Source organism: Pituophis catenifer, unplaced genomic scaffold (assembly GCF_029215685.1).
Source record: "Pituophis catenifer annectens isolate HBS135680 unplaced genomic scaffold, rPitCat1.0.hap2 SCAF_5, whole genome shotgun sequence".
Taxonomy (NCBI): Eukaryota; Metazoa; Chordata; class Lepidosauria; order Squamata; family Colubridae; genus Pituophis; species Pituophis catenifer.
In genome coordinates, this window is record NW_027256885.1 from 39,035,371 (window position 1) to 39,040,679 (window position 5,309).

General features: G+C 37.2%; 1 non-coding gene across 1 annotated transcript; it reads right to left on the bottom strand.

The window, feature by feature from the left end:
- Positions 1-4,178: 4,178 nt before the first annotated feature.
- LOC139317777 (U6 spliceosomal RNA) lies at positions 4,179-4,285 on the bottom strand. The gene has a single exon (XR_011600478.1). It is a non-coding gene; the product is annotated as a U6 spliceosomal RNA (small nuclear RNA).
- Positions 4,286-5,309: the final 1,024 nt, after the last annotated feature.

Sequence of the window (5,309 nt, forward strand, 5' to 3'; positions counted from 1 at the left end):
ACCGCGCAGATATATTCAGCCCTCCCGGTACTTCGGCAGGTGGGTGGTCACCTCCCCTCCGAATGGCAGCCCCGGGCTGGCTGGTATGCCAGGGCTGACACCCCCTCTTTAGGTTTTTGTCAATATAGGCCCTCATTTCTTTCATCTCCTGGGGGGGTCATTGAGTACATTTTAGGTTTCAGGAGAACAGCCCCAGGGAGGATTTCTATCCCACAGTCAGTGGCCCTATGAGGAGGTAGTTTGTCACACTCCTGTTCATAGAAGACTGCTTGCAGATCTTTGTATTCCACAGGGTAAGCCAGTTCCATGGTGGTGTTTACTGGCACCCTTTTCCTCTCCCCTTCGGTGATTTGCTCTGGGGATGAACATCTGTCTTCGTGTGCCGGTGGTGTGGGTCCTATGCTGAACCTCAGATGCCTACAACCCCCACCCCACCCCCACCATATAGTGGGGCCCCACTTATCTTTTTTATATATATAAAAAGTTCTTAATTTTTTTTAAAGACAAACAAACATATAATACATCAGTCCTTCCGTGTGTCATCTTGGTGTTTCTTTGGTGACTTCTTCTATTTGTTACTCCTCCTCTTATTTCTTCCTTAATAAATCCCATTTCAATATTTCAATATTTCCCCAAAAATACATATATTTAATGTAACTTTCTCCTGTTTGCTTATCAAATTCTTTATCTATATCTCTTTTCTATCCAATCATAAAATTTCCCCCATATCTTAAAATATTCCGTATCCTCTTTCTCTTTAATCATTAAAGTTAATCTATTCATCTCTGCAGTCCAAAATTTTTCTAATTATTTCCCCTTCTAGAGGGATCATAAAAAGCATGCCATCCCAATTGTAAATCATGTCCTTCCAAAATTAATAATCTTGTATTTCTTAATTCTATCCATTCTTTCATCCAAGTCAGTGTTGCTGCCTGGTAGTATAATTCCCAGTTCGGCAGTCCAAATCCTCCCCTTATTCTTAAATTTTGTAACAACTTTATATTAATTCTTGCCTTTTTCCCCTGCCATATGAACTTCCTCATTATTTTATTAAGGTGTTGAAAATAGGTTTTTTCAATTCTTATTGGAATTGTTTGGAATAAAAACAATAGTCTCGGTAGTATATTCATCTTGATTATTGCAATCTTTCCCATAAGTGATAGTTGCAAAGTTTTCCATTTTTCCAGATCTTTCTCAATTTGTCTTTTTATGTTGTAATAATTATCCTCTTTTATCGTTGCACATCTTGAAGTTAGTTGTATTCCTAGATATCTCACTTTTTTCACAATTTGTATATCTAATTTTTCCTTTAATTCTCTTTTGTTTTTCTGTAGTGTTTTTCACCAATATTTTTGTGTTTTTTTGTTTATTCTTAGACCTGCCACCTTGCCATATTCCTCTATTTGTTCTAATAATTTTGGTCCTGTCTTTTGAGGTTCCTCAAGAATAAATACTAAATCATCTGCAAAGGCTTGTAGTTTGTATTTCTCTTTTTTGATTTTCATCCCTTTTATTTCTTCATTCCTTCTTATATTTCTATTTAGCACTTCTAAAGTCAATACAAATAACAATGGGGATAATGGGCATCCTTGTCTTGTTCCTTTTGTTATATTAACTTTTTCTGTCATCTCTCCATTCATCATTATCTTGGCTAATTGTTTGTTATATATTGTTTTTATAATGTTCATAAATCTTTCCCCAAAGTCCATTATCTTTAATTGTGTTATCATAAACTGCCAGTTCACATTGTCAAAAGCTTTCTGTGCATCTAGGAATATCATCGCCATTTGTTTTTCTGAATGTATCTCATAATACTCCAAAGTATTCAAAATTATCCTCATATTGTCTCTAATTTGCCTTTTAGGTAAAAACCCATTTTGGTCCATATGAATAAATTCATTTAATAGTTTCTTCAATCTGTTCACCATTATTGAAGCAAAAATCTTGTAATCCACATTTAATAGTGAAATCGGCCTATAATTTTTTATTAATTGTAGATCTGAATCTTCTTTAGGTATGAGTGTGACATAGGCCTCTATCCACAAATCTGGCATTTTAGCTTTCAGTAAAAGTTCATTAAATAGTTCCAGCATTACATTGCTTAACGCCTCTTGAAATGTCTTATATAGTTCCGCTGGAAATCCATCCGGACCTGGTGCTTTCCCATTTTTTTGTTTTCTAATCGCTTCTGTTAGCTCCATCATTGTTATTTTTTCTTCTAATATCCCCTTATATTTTTCAGGTATTTTAGATAGATCTGATTTTTCTAAAAAATTTGTTATCTTCTCTTCAGATATCTTTTCTTGATAATAAAGCTTTTCATAATAATTTTGAGTTATTTTCTTTTTTCTTCATTTCTATAATATATTTTCCCTCTTTCATCTTGTAGATATTTTATTGCTTTCTTCTCTTTCTCTTTTTTTTATTTTATATGCTAGCCATCTTCCCGGTTTATTCGCATTTTCAAAAAAGTTTTGTTTAGATGCTCTTAATTTATTTGCCAAAAATTCTTGCTCATTCAAATTTATTTCGTGCTTTTTTATTTCCATTTGTTTCTTAATTTTGTTATTTTGTATTTCTTTTTGTAACTCTTTCTCTAATTTCTTATACTCCTCTTCTAATTTCTTCTGTAATTGTCTTTTCTTTTTATTTTTTCCCCCCAGGTATGTTATTGCCAAACCCCTGATATATGCTTTTATTGTGTCCCATACATTCTGGAGTGATGTATCCTCCTTTTTATTTATTTTTTTAAAAAAAACTAATTCCTTTTCCATAATCTGGGGAGAAACGGGCTCAGGCTCAACCCATCCAAGACCGAGTGGCTGTGGTTTCCGACGTCCCGATATAGTCAGCTGGCGCCATCGCTGGCTATTGGGGGCGAATCATTGGCCCCCACGGAAAGGGCTCGTAACTTGGGCGTCCTCCTGGATTCACGGCTGTCTTTAGAAGAGCACTTGACGGCCGTGACCGGGAGGATTTTTCATCAGGTTCGCCTGATTCGCCAGTTACGTCCCTTTCTAGATCGGGACTCGTTACACACAGTCACTCATGCCCTCGTCACCTCTCGTCTGGACTATTGTAATGCTCTCTACATGGGGCTCCCCTTGAGGTGCACCCGGAGGCTCCAACTGGCGCAGAGTGCCGCCGCGCGGGTGGTTATGGGAGCAACATGGAGCTCCCATGTAACACCTCTCCTGCGCGAGCTGCACTGGCTCCCGGTGGTCTTCCGGGTGCGCTTCAAGGTTCTGGTTACCACCTTTAAAGCGCTCCATGGCTTTGGACCTGGTTATTTACGGGACCGCCTACTACCACCAACAGCCTCCCACCGACCAGTACGCTCCCACAGAGAGGGGCTCCTCCAGGTGCCGTCGGCCAAACAATGTCGGCTGTCGGCCCCTAGGGGGAGAGCCTTCTCTGTGGGGGCACCGACGATCTGGAATGAGCTCCCCCCAGAGATACGGAGGATCCCGGATCTGCGCACCTTCCGCCGCGAGTTGAAGACGCTTTTATTTCATCAAGCGGGCCTCGCCTAAATTTTCTCCCTTTTAATATGAAAATTTTAAATTTTTAATTGTATTTTAAAATTATGGGTATTTTAAATTATGGGTATAAATTCAGCCAAATTTATTTAATCTATTTTATTCGATTTTAAATTTTGTATATTTATGTGTTTTATTTCATGGCTGTACACCGCCCTGAGTCCTTCGGGAGTAGGGCGGTATAGAAATTCAATAAATAAATAAAATAAATAAATAATCTGTTGGATTTCTTTTTCATTTAATATTACTTGATTCAGTGTCCATCTTGTCTTTTTCTTCTGTCCTTTCCAAGTTACTGTTATTGGATTGTGGTCACCCCAAATGTTTGTTTCAATATTTACTTCCTGTATATTGTCTATAAGGTCTGTTGACATCCATATCATGTCTATTCTTTTTTTTTTTATTGAAAAGTTTTACAAAAAAAAATAATTTCCCCCAATATTCCCCCCACCCTTTTTCCCTCCCCCCACACCCCCCCACCCCTTCCCCGCATCCCACCCTCCCCCCCCCCAGACTTCCCAGAGCAAAATACAGGGTATTTCAATTAACAATCATAAGCTAAATTAACCTATCTATCCTTAGACTACAAAATCCCCCCCTGAAACCTTAACTCCACTATAAATAACATACTTCTAAAACAAAAATATGGAACGCTTCACGAATTTGCGTGTCATCCTTGCGCAGGGGCCATGCTAATCTTCTCTGTATCGTTCCAATTTTAGTATATGTGCTGACGAAGCAAGCACTATATCATGTCTATTCTTTTTTTTTTTTTATTGCAAAAGTTTTACAATTACATTTTCACCCCTTTTTCCCCCCCCCACCACCCTCCCCAAACTTCCCAACCTCCCTAACCCTCCCTAACCCTCCCCTCCCCCCAGACTTCCCTATATTATACTCATATCTGGTAAAAAAAATAAAAAAAACCTTTAATATAAAACTTGTGTAAAAACTTGAACCCCTCCCTCCCCTTTATAATTTTTCTTTTTACCCTCATTACATTAAAATATTTCTAATACATTATTTTCAAATAAAAGCTATTTGATACTTTCTAATTTGATATTTGTTCTGAACATATTCTATCCACTTTTTCCATTCCCATTCATAAGTCTCTTGTGAACAATCTTTTAAGTATGCTGAAATCTTCGCCATCTCTGCAAAACTGGCCATCTTCAAAGTCCATTCCTCAATAGTGGGCAAGGCTTCATTTTTCCAATATTTACCTATCAACAATCTTGCTGCTGTTATCATATACAATATCAGTTTTGTTTCACCCAATGTAAAACCCTTAACTATGCCCAATAAAAACAATTGTGGAGAGAATTGAATTTTTTTCTTCAAAACATTCTGCATGACCCACCAAATTTTTATCCAAAAAGCCTTAACTTTCCTACAGGTCCACCAAACATGATAATACGTAGCATCCAAACATTCACATCTCCAACATTTTGGCTGAACATTAGGGTACATACATGACAACTTTTTGGGATCTAAATGCCATCTATAAAACATTTTATAGAAATTTTCCCTCAAATTCTGCGACTGTGTAAATTTAACATTCTGAACCCAAATTTTTTCCCATGTTTCCAACATCACTGGTTCTTCAAAATTTTGTGCCCACTTAATCATACAATCTTTAACTAATTCAGTTTCTGAATCCCTTTCTAACAAAACATTATAAAGCCTTTTGATATGCATTGGACCTTTCTCTTTTATATGTCTAACCAATTCTTCCTCGTGGTCTATTCTTGACCACGACAAATGTCTATT